The sequence below is a fragment of the Dendrobates tinctorius genome, unplaced genomic scaffold (assembly GCF_039654945.1).
Source record: "Dendrobates tinctorius isolate UK_male_01 unplaced genomic scaffold, ASM3965494v1 ptg000060l, whole genome shotgun sequence".
NCBI lineage: Eukaryota > Metazoa > Chordata > Amphibia > Anura > Dendrobatidae > Dendrobates > Dendrobates tinctorius.
In genome coordinates, this window is record NW_027361728.1 from 62203683 (window position 1) to 62219765 (window position 16083).

General features: G+C 45.0%; 1 protein-coding gene across 2 annotated transcripts in view; it reads right to left on the reverse strand.

Moving 5' to 3' along the window:
- LEKR1 (leucine, glutamate and lysine rich 1) overlaps positions 1 to 16083 on the reverse strand; it is a 268864-nt gene that overhangs the window by 158900 nt on the left and 93881 nt on the right. The gene's annotated exons all lie outside the window — the stretch shown is intronic.

Genomic DNA, 16083 nt, shown 5'->3' on the forward strand with positions numbered 1-16083 from the left:
TTCGGCCTGTATCCCGGCGGTCCAGTGGGCCCAGTTTCATTCAAGAACACTACAGGGCGAGGTCTTAAGGCATCAAAGAATCCTTGAGGGTTACTTAGAGGGCCAGCTAACCTTGTCCCGAAACACAAGGGAGTCCCTAGAGTGGTGGCTAGACAAGGATAATTTATCCAAAGGGGTCCCCTGGGAGTATGACATATCCCGCATAATCACCACGGATGCTAGCCCTACCGGTTGGGGGGCTCATATGGGGGAGATCCTAGTCTAGGGCCTATGGGAGCATCATCAGATAGAAATGTCATCTAACCTGAAAGAGTTGACAGCAGTAGAGCAGGCAGCTAAGGAGCTACTTGTGTATCTACAGGGCCATCATGTGCGAGTGTTATCCGACAATCAGGTCACCGTGGCTTATATCAACCACCAAGGCGGGACTCGTTCCAAACCCCTGACGAATGTGGCAGAACGGTTGTTCCGGCTAGCAGAGCAGCATTTTCAATCTTTAACAGCTCTACATATAAAAGGGAAGGAAAATATCACAGCAGATTTCCTAAGCCGCAATCCACTAAAACAAGGAGAATGGTCCCTAAGCACCTCCATCTTCGACCTGATTGTACAAAAATGGGGACAACCAGAGGTAGACCTCTTCGCTACCAGGGAAAACAGAAAATTAAAACAATTTTGCTCCCTAAATCCCAGAGAGAACCCCCTGGCGGTAGATGCCTTTCTGATAAAGTGGGACTTCAGACTAGCATACGCCTTCCCTCCCCTATCGCTACTACCCTTGGTGATGAAGAAAATCAGGAGAGACAGAGCAAGGGTGATAGTTATCGCTCCATTTTGGCCCAGGAGGGCTTGGTTTTCTTGCCTCAGGACCATGTCGGTGTCCGACCCTTGGGTCCATCCGGACATCCCGGATCTCCTATCCCAGGGCCCAGTGTTCCATCCTCAGGTGGCTGGCCTACATCTGACGGCGTGGAGTTTGAACGGACACTGCTGAGAGAAAAAGGCTTCTCCCCAGACCTGATTAACACCCTACTTAAAAGTAGAAAAGTCATCACTACCAAAATCTATGTCAGAATTTGGAAAAAATTCCTGCAGAACTCTGGAGTGGTCGCTGGCGGTTCGGCACCTGTAAACCAAATCTTAAAGTTTCTTCAGAAAGGTCTGGATATGGGGCTCTCCACTAGTACCCTTAAAGTACAAGTATCAGCCTTGGGGGCCCTCTTTAGCTGCAACATCGTGGGTAATTACTGGATCAGTAGATTCATTAAGGCAGCAGGTAGATCCAGGCCAATAGCGAAAGATAGATTCATGCCGTGGGACTTGAACCTAGTCCTCACGGCTATGACGGAACCTATCTCATCAGCTTCCATAAAAAACCTGTCCCTCAAAGTAGCCTTCCTGGTAGCTCTAACCTCAGCTCGTAGGGTAAGCGACATCCAGGCATTATCTAGACGTCCTCCTTATATACAGTTCAAGGACGATAGGGTAATACTCAGACCTGATCCGGCGTATTTACCTAAGGTAGTTTCCAGCTTTCATAGGACACAGGAGATAGTCCTTCCATCTTTCCTCCCTAATCCAGCTAATGAGAAGGAAGAGAAACTTCACACCTTGGATGTTAGGAAATGCCTCATAGAATATCTGGCAGTTACCGATCCCTGGAAAAAAGATAATGCCCTGTTTGTCTCCCATCAAGGCCCTAGGAAAGGTTGTAGAGGGTCAAAAAATACACTAGCCAGGTGGATTAGAGAAGCGATCTCAATAGCATACACCTCAAAAGGCAGGTTGCCACCCCGGAAGCTGAGGGCGCATTCCACCAGAGCCATGGCGACCTCGTGGGCCGAGAGATCAGAAGTTTCCATTGACCAGATATGTAAGGAGGCTACTTGGTCCTCTCCGAGCACCTTTTATAGTCATTATAGGTTAGACTTGGGTGCTTCCACAGACCTCTCCTTTGGTATAAGGGTGTTGCAGGCTGTAGTCCCTCCCTAAATAGTTTTACTCTCTGTAATTCTCTCAGGTGGTGCTGTCATGGACGACCGATAAAGTCTTAGTTACTCACCGGTTAACGGTGTTTTCCGGAGTCCATGACAGCACCCGTATATTCCCTCCCTTTAGTTTGGGTGTGCACTTCTTCCTCTTGTATGTACAATGGTAAGGAATAGTTGTGTAAAAGTAATGTATATAAATTATGCTATTAACCATTGTGGTCCTCTTGTGCTCTGTAATCCAACTGATGCGTGGGAGAGGTGCCGCCCTTTTGTATCTGTAGGTTTCCTGTTCCTGAAGGGCGGATCCCCTCTCAGGTGGTGCTGTCATGGACTCCGAAAAACACAGTTAACCGGTGAGTAACTAAGACTTTTTTTTTTGCCAATAATAGTGACAATGTTTAGGAAATGAAAAGAAAAACAAGATGATGTTGTTGAGGTGCCTGGCTGGACCACGGCACCCTACGATATACTGGCACATGAATTGAGTAGCTCTGGGCTAGCAGAACAATGGTCGCGTAAGCTCAAAGGTAGTGAACCCACTGATGTTGTTGAAGTACTCAGGGGGGTCCCCACAAAGGCGGGTGATGTAGTGTCGCTTGAGCGACGAACCTGGATCCTGCTCAGTGCATATCGCGCGATGCATGAGAGGAATCAACAGATGCAGAGAAAATGTTCTCAGTTGGAACAAAAAGTGATAGAGTTAGGAGGGCAGAAAGTGGTGCTGGATTGTAATACCCGTCTGCTTAAAGATAAGTTGTAACACTATCAGAATGTAGCAGAAAAAGCTGCTATAAAGGTTGCTCAAAATAAATATCGTAAGCGGAAAGGAAAAATCAACAAAGAAAAAGTTTATAAAAGCATAGCCACTGCATCTGTAAATTGGGACCCGGATAAATGGGATGGGGATGTGTGGGATACCTCTTCTTCAGATGACTGGGAGAACCCACCAGCCCCTGTTATTGATCCCCCAAAGGGTTCATCAAAAGTAAAAGCTAATCCAATGCAAAGGCGTATGGAACGCACGGAAAATGAAATAATCCGGGAACAAGCCCATGATGCAGCAGGCCAGCTTCAATTTGAGGCTGACAGACAACCCCTTATGGTAGACCGAAGTGTCCCCCATACCCGAACCAGAGTCTCCACCGAAGATTATACTCAAAATGAGGTAGACAGCATTCTAACTCAGTTTAAACAAAGGCCAGGAGAGTCAGAAATTGCTTGGTAAGTTAAGATGCATGATTTTGGAGGAACAGGGATAAAACTAGATTTTCAGGACATCACTAAATTTGTTTCTTTCCCGGGATCCTGTGATCCAGAGATATTTCAAAAACTATTTCAAGGAGAATCAAGAACAATTGCAAAATATTGTAATTATTGTAGTCAGAGCTATAATGGATAAATATCCTACGGAGGCTGACATACCAGTCAATGATAAACCATGGTATACTCTCCGTGATGGTATTGAAAGATTGAAAGAAGAAGCTATGTGGAGTGCAGTTTCAGTGTTAGCTGTAGAAGAAGAATATACAGAGTATCCAATGACTGCAAGCATGAGGAGTCGGTTGGTAAAGACTGCTCCTCCTGCATATAAAGCTGTGATATTGACCTTAACAGTGGCAATGACAGGAGAACCAGTGAGCAGTGTGATTACTCGAATGAGGGAGTTGCAGGATATGGGTGACTGGAAAGCTGCAGCCCAGGCTCCTCTCCTCAAAATCCCTCCCAAACACACCCAGGTAATAGTAAACCCTATAATTCAAAATGGAAGAAAGAAGGGAAACCCTATAATCCGGATCGGGTATCCCGGAGGGAAATGTTACAGGCATTATTGAATGCTGGAATGAGTAAAGAATCTATAGATGGAAAACAGACAGGTGAATTGTGGAGATTATATAAGCAGAAAGTGTCAGCTAAAAAAGGTGGATGCTAAAAAAGAAGTTGGTCAAGAGAAGGAGAAAGCTGTTAAAATTCCAACAGCACCTGAGAAAGTGTCATGGGAAGACTTTAAAACAGTCTATCCTTGGGAGGAACTGGCTGCAGCAGTAGTTACTCGGGTAAGTGATGGCTGGGGCAGGAATGCCTATGAGGCAGCCACGGGAAAAAATTCTGATGAAGAGATATCATAGGTAGCCAGCCAAGACCCCGTATGGATAAAAAGTGATCAACGTCCATACGTAAATTTAAGTATCCATTGGAAAGGGGGCAATGTACAAAGGGTTCCCGCATTGATACTGGGGTGGAGGCTACCTTAATTTATGGAAATCCAAACAAATTCAAAGGTCCGAAAATTAAAATTGCAGGATTAGGAGGACAAGTTATCACTGGGGTCCAAACACAAATTGCCCTGAAAATGGGTAATTTACCAATAAGGAATTATCGAGTTTTAGTAGTACCTATACCAGAATATATATTGGGAATAGATGTTTTGAAAGGGATGACGCTAAATTTGGCTGACGGAAAATTTTCCTTCGGAGTCAGAACAGGTGAAATCCAAATGAGACCTGTGGTAGTTGGAAAAGTGAAAATGCCACCTATACATGTTCCCCCGGCTACAAAAATGGTAGCTATGAAACAATACCGAATTCCGGGGGGTGACATAAGGAAATTACTGAAACAATCAAAAATTTGGTTGACGCTGGAGTAATGCGTACAACCACCACTGCTTGGAACAATCCTGTCTGGCCAGTGAAAAAGAGTGATTGCTCCTGGCGTATGACTGTGGATTATAGAGAATTGAACAAATATACTCCCCCACTAACAGCTGCAGTACCGAACACTATTACTATAGTAGAAAATGTGCAATGTCATAGCGGTACCTGGTATGCAGTGATTGATTTGGCTAATGCGTTCTTTACAATTCCCATAGAGGAAAAAGCTCAAGATCAATTCGCATTTACCTGGTTGGGAAGACAATACACTTTTACCAGGTTGCCACAAGGATGGCTACACAGTCGTACTATTTGTCACCGGACGGTGGCAGAACACCTGGATGAATTTCCTTTGCCTAGTGAAATGCAATTTTCACATTATATCGATTATATAATGATACAGGGTAATGATGAACAGTCAGTGAAGGAACAGTTGTATAAATTGATATCTCACATGTGAAACAAAGGATGGGAGATTAATGATGCCAAGGTCCAAGGATCGTCTCAAGTTGTAAAATTTGTAGGAATTCAGTGGAACAAAGGACATAGGGAAATCTTGCCAAAAGCTAAACAGAAAATCATCAATTTCCCTACTCCTAAATCTAAGCATGAAACTCAATCATATATTGGATTGTTTGGATTTTGGAGACAACATATACCTCATTTGGGACAGTTGCTAGCTCCATTGTATAAAGTGACTAGAAAGAAATATAAATTTCATTGGGGAGAGGAACAACAAACTGCATTTGAAATGGTAAAAGAAGCCATACAACAGGCTGTAGATTTGTGGCCAATGATGACTGGGAGTGTAGAATTACATGTATCAGTGCAGAATTTGTATGCCAATTAGTCACTTTGGCAGAAACAAGGGGGAAAGAGAGTCCCCTTAGGGTTCTGGAATAGAAAACTCCCCGATGCTGGAGAAAAATATACTCCATTTGAACAACAATTGTTGGCCTGCTATTGGTCATTAGTAGAAACTGAACAATTGACTTTAGGACATGAGGTTCTTTTAAGACCAGCAATACCCATCATGCAATGGGTATTATCTAACCCTAAAACAAATAGGGTAGGACACGCACAAGAACAAAGTATCATAAAATGGAAATGGTATATTTCTGAAAGAGCAAAGAAAGGTGAAGGCGAGAGATCGCCTCCCTTCATGAGAAAATAGCTGAGATTGTAAAGGGGACTTCACTCCCTCCCCTATCTACTATGTTAGAGGAATCTCCTGTCAAATGGGGAAAATCGTATGAAGATCTAACTGAGCAGCAACAGCAACATGCTTGGTTTACAGACGGATCAGCCCGATATGTCAATGGAAAACGACATTGGAAAAGTGTGGCTTATAACCCCAGATTGGAAAAACATCTGGTCATGGAAGGTCATGGTAAAAGTAGTCAATATGCAGAATTGTATGCTTTTTTTTGGCATTAAGTTTTGAGCAAGGAAGGGAATGCCATCTCTTCAGACTCATGGTCTGTAGCTAATGGACTTGCAACTTGGATGATGGGATGGAAAAAGTATAATTGGCTCATCCATGGTAAGGAGGTGTGGGAGTTTATATATTTGTACAGCTGTAGATACATATTCAGGACTACTGATTGGTTTCCCCTGCAAAGCAGCTACACAATGGAGTACACTTAGGACTTTAGAGATTATTACCCAATATTATGGTGTTCCATTACAAATACAAACTGACAATGGGTCACACTTCACTGGCCAACAAGTAAAAGACTATGCTAATGAGCATAATATTCAATGGGTATATCACATGCCATACTATCCACAAGCTGCAGGGTTAGTGGAGAGAATGAATGGGATCTTGAAATCCACATTAAAGAGTGCACGGTGTAGAAGGAGAATATGGCCAGTGGAGAGACAATTTAAGTGAGGCATTACAAATCATTAACAACAGGCCTATTACTGATTCCATGACACCACTAATGAGGATGCTGACACCAAACCTTACAGTACATGAGGCACATGTGGTACATACAATTACCTGGTGGAAGATAACTCAAGACGCCAAAATCCCTGAGAGGGCAACTCCTTTGTCTGCGTGATTAGATCTCAGTGCAATAGAAGCGATTGTTGTACCTCCAGGTAAGACTGTTCCAATCTCAACGGGATTAGGGTGTCAGATACCCAAGGGACATTATTGTCAGATGGCCACTCTCTCTAGTTTTGCTCTAAAAGGGGCAGTAGTGGTAGGAGGAGCCATTGATGCTGACTATCAAGGGGAAATTAAAGTCCTCATAATAAATTTGGAAATAGAGCCATTGGTTATTGCTAAAGGACAGAAAATGGCTCAAATGTTGGTGATTCCAATTGATCTTGCTCAATCAATTGAAGGACAAGCTCCTCTTGAACTGTCTATGAGGGGGGATAAAGGATTTGGGTCATCTGATGTGACCAATGTTGGAGCAAAAATTTGGGTACAAAATAGGCAAGGACCGCCATCTGCGGCGGAGGTTATTGCCATTGGGAAAGACCGTACCCTATTGATCATGAGACCAGGGCAGGAAAAGTGGGAATACATCCCACAAGAAAAATGTTACTTGCGAGAATAACTCTCTTTATTTAAATTTTAGATGCTTGTACCAGTGGTTCCTTGGAGGGCTGTGTTGGGTCGTTGATACATGGACCCCCGGAGTTAAGTTGACTACAGAACAGGTGCCTCCCTTGCCAAGGCCTGGAGATTGGAATGTTTATAATGTATCAAATAATGGAACATTGGTATTCAACGTGAACTTGACGCTAATAAACACAACAGCATCGTGGATGTATGGGCCGCTATATGAAGAACCCCCACCCTATGACTATCCAGGATGACGACCATGGCCTTTTACAGTGCTAACGAATGGCACTGGAACTGTACAAGTTGCAGCAGAAGAAAATATTGCTTGCTGGGAGGAAGACAAACTGTTAATGAAACCTCCAAATGTTGGAATAAATTGGACAGTATTTGCTAATTATTCTGATAAAGGACTAAATGCTACGAATTTTAGTTTTCAGCTAAATAGAACTAAACTAATAGCATGTGCCAATATGACAAATAGGGTAATAGCTATTAACCCCAAGCCAAATAGGACGGATGGTGGTGTATGGGGAGGAGTATCTAGCTTAAGACGGTACTTAAGAATAATTCAAACAAATGCTTCAAAGATTGATCCGGGACATATGAAAAGAATCCCAACATCCTGTATAAAAACTGGTACCCAATCTCGGAAAACCGTTGTTTCAGTTGTAGTTACCTTCCTCCCACACACCCATGCCCCATTCGAAAGAAGCGAGCATGGTATGATACATTAATGGGAGCATATGGTACAGTAACTGGAACTTTAAATGGTTTTGATATAGAGGCTCTGGCCAATCGAATGAGTAATGCAGGGAAGGATATACAGAATGCTTTGACTTTACAAGGAAAATGGATGCCTACTATATGGCAGCCATGGACTCAAGCCACCGGAGTAGATCAGTTTTTATTAGCTATGCCGAATGCTTCAAATAATTTTAACTTTGAAGCAGGGTCTAATATAAGTAAAGCTTTGAATTGGACCACTTGTCCATTGCAGACCATATATCAAATGCAGCAGAAAACTACAATGCAAACTCAATTAATGACAGGGAATGAAAAAGTTTGGAGGACAGTATTTAATAATACAATTTCAAAAACTTCATGGTTAAAAATTGAAGTCCCTAAAATGATTTACAGTGATACAAGTTGTCAAGGTATATTATATACACAATGTAACAAATCAACAAATAATGTGTAGGTATGTTGTATTACCATTATTATTGGGGCCCCCAGGGTCACAAGGTTTTGGATGCCTACCATGTATGGTATGTATATTGATGTTAACAATAGAACACATGATTTAAGTTTATGTGAGGATACTTTGGATGGAAAGATTTGCAGATTACATTCTACAGTATATGAACCTTGTCTATTGCAAAATACCGTTAATATCTGTGAATTCACTGTTTTACCTATAACATTCAAATTGTTAGTAGAAATAGCTTCACAAGAAGTTTGTGTGGTAACAGATATCCCTATAATGCCAGATATGCAAACTCCCTTTGTGGGATGTTTGAAGGATGTATCCACAATACAATGGGAAAATCAGACATTCTTACTAACTCCTGATCAAGTTATACAAGAAACGGTTCAGTGGAACCCTAAACTTTTAGAAGTAAACAATTGGGAATTAAAGATGACTAAATTAAGAGATGTTATTACGCATTCAGAAGAGGGTATGAAGATGCTTTCTGTTTTAAATAAAACAATACAACAGCATATAATTAGAACTACCATAGTTGTAGGGAAAATTGTAAAAATGGGGTCTATAATAGCTGATGCTACTTCTCATCATTGGTATGATATATTCATGGGTCATTCTCCCTCAGCTCAAAAGATGCTAAATTGGATCATTCACCCTGTGTTGGTACTTGCCATAATAGTAATGCTCCTTTCAATGTGGAATTGCTATATGGCATACAAAATATTCTGTAGGAAACCAAAAGTACTGACTGTGACCTATGGAATTGGAAAATAATTCCCATGCTCAAGGACCGATTGTGATATGAATGATGTATGATTGATATTAGAAAAGGTATCTAGATAGTAGGTAGGTGATCACGGGTCTTATTATTCCTTTTCAAAAGTATTCAGTACAACATTACCAGAGACTGGGGATTTGACCGCTGAATGACCTCTTTAAGTACATGAGGACATGCAGAAGGAATGTGAAAAACAACCATACAGCGCTTGCGTAACACGAGCAGAGCACGAGTTGGAATGTTCACTGCGCAGCTGTTCAGCTTGTGTAAACATTACTTGTAGAAGTTGTAGTGCGCAGGACTAGATTCATATCTAGGAACAGTTTGTATATAACCGAGGGAATCTCCACTGGCGAGTAGGGACGTTCCAGGAGACTTATGGACGCATATCTTCTGTGATGGAGTTTTACGGGATATTTCTTCCTCGCCAATCGAGTCCCCCGATAGAGGAGTGATGCTACAATATCCGGTAATATATTGATGCTTACTTTCTCTATGAATAGATGATGTATTGATCATGTAATGTTAGACTAGTGCTGCTAAAATTCATGTGCAAATTTATATGTTAATTCATTAATATCTCTGATTTTAATCGAATAAAATACTATTGTTTTACTGAGCACAGACTTCTTGTCTCTTGCCTAATTAGTATATTAGTGAGCGCTATGTATGTAAGGACCATACGTCCATCATATTGACTCGGTAAGACAGGGGTTCCCCCCCAAACCCCCCCCAATTCCTTACCCCATTTATCCCTCAATTTTCCTGGTGCTCGGGTGCGCTTTGCACAATTTAGTCACCTCCGCTGCGCAGACCGCCTGTGTGCTTTTTTTTGGGGGAGTGCAGCACCCACTAGGTCAGTCTTTGTAGTCACATCAGACTGCAGGACCCCTAGTGCGGCCTGTTCTATCGTGCACCCCCAAATTTTTCACCAGTAAATTCACTCTCAGTGCCCCTATAAGTGTTACTTTACCTCACAGTATCTATTGAGGTTAAAGTTAAAAACTATATAGGGATTGTACTGTGAGGGCCCAAACAACCTATGTGGCTAGTGCAACACAGCACCTGGCCCAGTACCGGAGAATTTTTTTTTTTTTTTTTTTGGCATCACAGCAGTGTCATTTACTGCGCTGTGACATCCGACCGTAACGTGTACACCAACACCACAAACACACGTTACTCTTGGTGTAGGCCACACTAGATTCAAATAAAGTGTAGCAGACACACCATCATACAGTGCCATTAGTGTTTCTTATACCTGTTTGTAGTTCTACAGGAATAAGAACACTAATCCCTAATAATTACTTTCTTGCCGTTCTGAATCCATCGATAGAGATGAAGAAGGCAGGGAGTAATGGACGTCCCCGCGGCGGCCGCGGAAGAGGTGCATCAGCAGCTAGACATGGTGCACATCCAGAGCAAGCAGCAGGCCCAAGTCACTCAGCACCTACTTTCACCCGGCAGCAGTCATTTATGCGCAGCTTGTTAGGAGCGCAGGGCCATAGGCTGATAAGAGAGGATCAAGTAGAAACCGTTGTTGGTTGGATGGCAGCTGAGGCATCCACCTCAATGACCGCAGCATCCTCCCAGGACCTCTCCACCACATTGGTTCAGGCCACTGAAGAGCAGCACCCATCTGCTTATTCACCGCCCACTAAATTGCCCAGACATTCAGAGGGCCAGGAGCCAACCTTAATCCTCTTCTCAGAATCTGTTGGCTTGGAATCTGTGTGCCAGCCAGACAGCATTCCTGCAGCTGAAGAAGGGTAGTGTGCACAGATGCGCAACCACTGTGTGCGTCTGAGGAAGAAGTGGAGGGTGGGCCAGTGCCCACAGTGACTAGACCCCAGTCAGCAGATGATGATGAAACTCAGCTGCCAGTTTCTGCTGACGAAAGTGTATTGGATGACGAGGTCCTTGACCCATCATGGCATGCTGAGGGGCAGCAAGCAAGTGGGGATAGCTCAGAGGAAGAGCTTGCAGGTGTGGTGCAGCGTGGCCGTTCACGTGGGAGAGGAAGAGGGAAAAAGTTTGTCGGCTCTCTCAACTTCAGCACCCGTTAGGAGCAGGGCTCTTTTAAAGAGCACAAGGGGTGCGTCCAAGAGTTGTGGTGCATGGGCCTTTTTCGACTAAGTTGCAGATGACGTTACAGTAGTCAGATGCAAGCTTTGTCGACAAACTGTGCAGAGAGGGAAGAACGTCAGCAACCTTAATACCACCAATATGTTGACGCATGTCAGGAAGAGGCACCCTGTGGAGTAGCAGCATCACACCCAAGATGATTCGCCACCTGCAGCTGGTCCCCCACATTCCACCTCTTCAGCCACAGCGGCCACCTCTTCCTCCAGCTCGCAAACAGCTGCTCCCGCTTCCTCGCCAGAATGCCAGGGTGCATCTGCAGGCAGTGTTGTACGACTGCACAATGTATGTACTTCGTCAGCATCCCAATCGCTGGCATCCTCACACTCCCAATCCAGTGTGCAGCCATCTGTCACACAGGTGTGGGAGAAAAGGCGCCCATACTCGGCAAACCACCCACGAGCACAGGGCATGAATTCTCGCATTTCCAAAATGCTTGCAGTGGAAATGCTACCATTCTGACTGGTGAGCAAGCCAGCCTTTATCGATATGATGGGGTTTGCAATCCCACAATACAGCATTCCTGCAGCTTCTACTTCAGCAGGCAAGCCGTCCCCGCCCTGCAACAGCATGTGGAGCATAAAATTAAGCATGCGCTACAAAATGCAGTTAGTAGCAAGGTCCACCTGACTCCTGACGCGTGGACCAGTCAGCATGGCCAGGGACGCTACATTTCGATCACCGACCATTGGGTAAATGTAGTTGAGCCTGGAACTGAAGTAGTGCAAGTGCACAGGTCCTGCCAACTCCACGAATTGCAGGCCTCTCCTCCGTACAAATTGACTCCTCCTCGTCAGACTCGCCTGCACCCAGACGTACCACAACAACCGATTTCAGCACTGCATCGGCCAAACATCAACAGGCCGTGTTGAAATTGGTTTATCTGGGTGATGTTAGCCACACCACAACTGAGCTGTGGAACACGCTCAAGGAGCAGAGCAACATGTGGCTTGCGCCGCTCAACCTCCAGCCAGGTATGGTGGTATGTGACAACGGCCGAAACCTGGTCACGGCTCTGGGCCTAGGTGGTCTGACACACATTCCATGCCTTGCCCATGTCCTAAACTTGGTGGTGCAGAGTTTCCTTAGGAACTATCCTGACCTTGAGGAGTTGCTGCACAAAGTCAGATACGAGTGCTCTCATTTGCGGCGTTCAAGCATGGCTGCATCGCGCCTTTCAGCCATGCAGCGCAGATTGGGCCTGCCCGAGCACCGCATCATTGTTGACCTCCCCACCAGGTGGAATTTGACTTTGCATATGCTGCGGAGGTTGTGTGAGCAGCAACCTGCAATTATGGAGTTGCAGCTGCATCAGGAGCAAAGTAGGCGACACACATCAGCCCTCCCACTTTACAACAACAGAGTGGGCATCCATGAAGGACATATACACCATTTTGAAGTGCTTCGAGGACTCCTCTCTGATGGTGAGCGCGGATGTTGCCCTACTCAGCCTGACTATTCCCCTTATATGCCTTATAGAATAATCACTTAAAGGACTAAGGGATGAGGTTTCTCAGGAGGAGGAGTATGATGAGACAATTGCACCAACCAGGCAATCTTCATCGGCTCGGTTGGTACAAAGCTCTGTGGGTGCCTCACAAAGGTTCAGGCAGGACACAGCAAGTGAGGAGGATGAGGAGGACTATGAGGATGAGCCAGAGGAGGAAAGTACACAGCGCTCTACTAGTAGTCACCAGATAGAGCGTGGATGGGGTGTTGCAGAGCAGCCAGAGCACATTCCTCCAGCTGGTGACAGCGATGCATGGCCAGTTGGCAGCCTTCAGCACATGAGTGACTTCATGCTGCAGTGTCTGAGAAATGACCCACGCATAGCTCGTATTCTCCACACAAATGACTACTGGGTGGCCACCCTCTTAGATCGACGTTACCCGGACAGCCTTCAAAGCCTAATTACATCGTTGAACCGGGCGCATAAAATGCAGGAGTACCAAGATGCACTGGTTAATTCAGTCATGTACTCTTTTCCACCTCATAGCATTGATGCGCGTGCACTAGCAGGCACCTCAGTGCGTCCTGGGTGCAGTGGAATCCATTCAGAAGCCGGTAGCAGAAGCAGTACATCTGCTACTGACAGGTTCAGTATATCCAACCTGTTCCAACGGTTTCTGAACCCGCAAACAGTTCGGGCACCATCAGCACAGACAGTGCAACGCACTAGGACGCAACGTTACCGTGACATGGTGGCACAGTACCTCTCCACCCCTGTCAGTGTGCTTCAAGATGGATCTGCCCCCTTCAAGTTTTGGGTCTCCAAGTTGGATACATGGCCTGAGCTTAGCCAGTATGCCTTGGAGGTCCTGGCTTGTCCTGGTGCCAGTGTGATTTCTGAACGCGTCTTTAGTGCAGCTGGCAATGTACTAACAGACCAACGTACCAGACTATCCGCTGCAAATGTGGACCGGCTTACATTCATAAAAATGAACCAGGCCTGGATTTCTGGTGACTTTTGCTGCTCTGGGCCAGAGTAGACAGGTTACATGCATGGTTGGTAGCATGTGCCTATGTTGCACACACCGTCATCTGTTATGCCCGTGCTCTGGCCTCTACTACCAACATCTAGCACCTTGTTCTGTGACTGACTCTTTCACCTCATACTGTTTTCCATGGTCTCTAGTACCGCCAGCTAGTGCCCATTTCTGTGACTGCTGATTTCACAGCATGCCGTGTTTATGGGCTCTAGTACCGCCAGCTAGTGCCCATTTCTGTGACTGCCACTTTCACAGCATGCCGTGTTTCTGGGCTCTAGTACCGCCAGCAAGTGCCCATTTCCGTGACTGCTGATTTCACAGCATGCCGTGTTTCTGGGCTCTAGTACCGCCAGCTAGTGCCCATTTCTGTGACTGCCACTTTCACAGCATGCCGTGTTTCTGGGCTCTAGTACCGCCAGCAAGTGCCCATTTCCGTGACTGCTGATTTCACAGCATGCCGTGTTTATGGGCTCTAGTACTGCCAGCTAGTGCCCATTTCCGTGACTGCCACTTTCACAGCATGCTGTGTTTCTGGGCAACAGTACCGCCAGCTGTACCTCGTTAGACCAAAGTGGGAAAAAAAGGACGACAGATGCCAAACACCTATTGGCAGAAGCACAAGAGGCGGGATCCAGCCACGCCGGCTGTTTCCTGGCAGTGATGTGCGGAAACAGGTGTCTTCCCCCGAGGGGTAAACAGAGTTCCAGCATCGCCAGCTGGTTCTCGGGAGTGCCCAAGGGCACGGGTACCTCCTGCTCCAAACCATGTTTCGACAACACTCGCCGTTACACTGTTGTGTCCGCCGCACTGTTCCACGCCCCCACCGTACATCATTCCGGCTCAGTTTGCTGTTATCCGTGGTGTCGGCAGTGTAGGAGCCCCCTACATGGACTCCGGGACCTGCCGCTCAAGGCTGGTCTCGACAGTGCCAGTAGGCCCTGCTCCTCCCCTGCTGCGACTGCGGAGTAAAGAAGACTGTGTCCGGGTTGCGGGGGCAAACGTGGCTCTTGCACCTTCTGCCGAGAAGACATTACTCCGGTAGAAGACCCAAGATGGCGACGGGGACCTTCGGGGGCCTGCAGGGAGCTGGCTTCCTCAGTGCCTGGAAAGCGCAGGCACGAGGAAGCCTTGTGCAGTGCCTGTGACAGATCAGCGATCTGTCACAGTGATCTGTGATGTGACAGATCAGCAATCTGTCACATGACAGTTAAGTCCCCCCTGGGACAATGTAATAAAGTTAAAAAAAAAAAAAAAAGTGTAAAAAAAAAAAAATTCCCTAATAAATTCATTTTTTGGAAATAAAAGAAAAACAAAACAATAAAAGTACACATCTTTGGTATCGCCGCGTCCGTAACGACCCGTCCTATAAAACTGTCCCATTAGTTAACCCCTTTAGCGAACCCCTTAAAAAATAAAAATAAAAAACGAAGCAAAAAAATGATGATTTATTATCATACCGCCGAACAAAAGTGCAATAACGCGCGATCAAAAAGACGCATATAAATATCCATGGTACCGCTGAAAACGTCATCTTGTCCCGCAAATAACGAGCCACAATACAGCATCATCAGCAAAAAAATAGTTATAGCTCGGAGAATAAAGCGATGCAAAAATAATTTATTATATAAAATTGTTTTCATTGCATAAAAGCGCCAAAACATAAAAAAAGACATAAATGAGGTATCGCTGTAACCGTACTGACCCAAAGAATTAAACCGCCTTATCAATTTTACTGCACGCGGAATGGTGTAAACGCACCCCCCAAAAATTCATGAAACGCTGGTTTTTGTTCATTCTGCGTCCCAAAAATCGGAATAAAAAGCTATCAAAAGATGTCACGTGCCTGAAAATGATACTAATAAACACGTCAACTCGTCCCGCAAAAAATAAGACCTCACATGACTCGGTGGGTCAAAATATGGAAAAATTATAGCTCTCAATATGTGGTGATGCAAAAACTATTTTTACAATAAAAAGCGTCTTTTAGCGTATGACAGCTGCAAAACATAAAAACCGCCATAAATAGAAAATCAAACCCCCCGTTATCACCCCCTTAGTTAGGGAAAAATACAATTAAAAGAAAATGTATTTATTTCCATTTTCCCAATAGGGTTAGGGCTAGAGTTAGGGATGAGATTAGGGTTAGGGGTGTGTTGGGGTTATAATTGGGGGGTTTCCACTGTTTGGGCACATCAGGTGCTCTCCAAATGCAACATGGCTTCTGATCTCAATTCCAGCCAATTCTGCATTGAA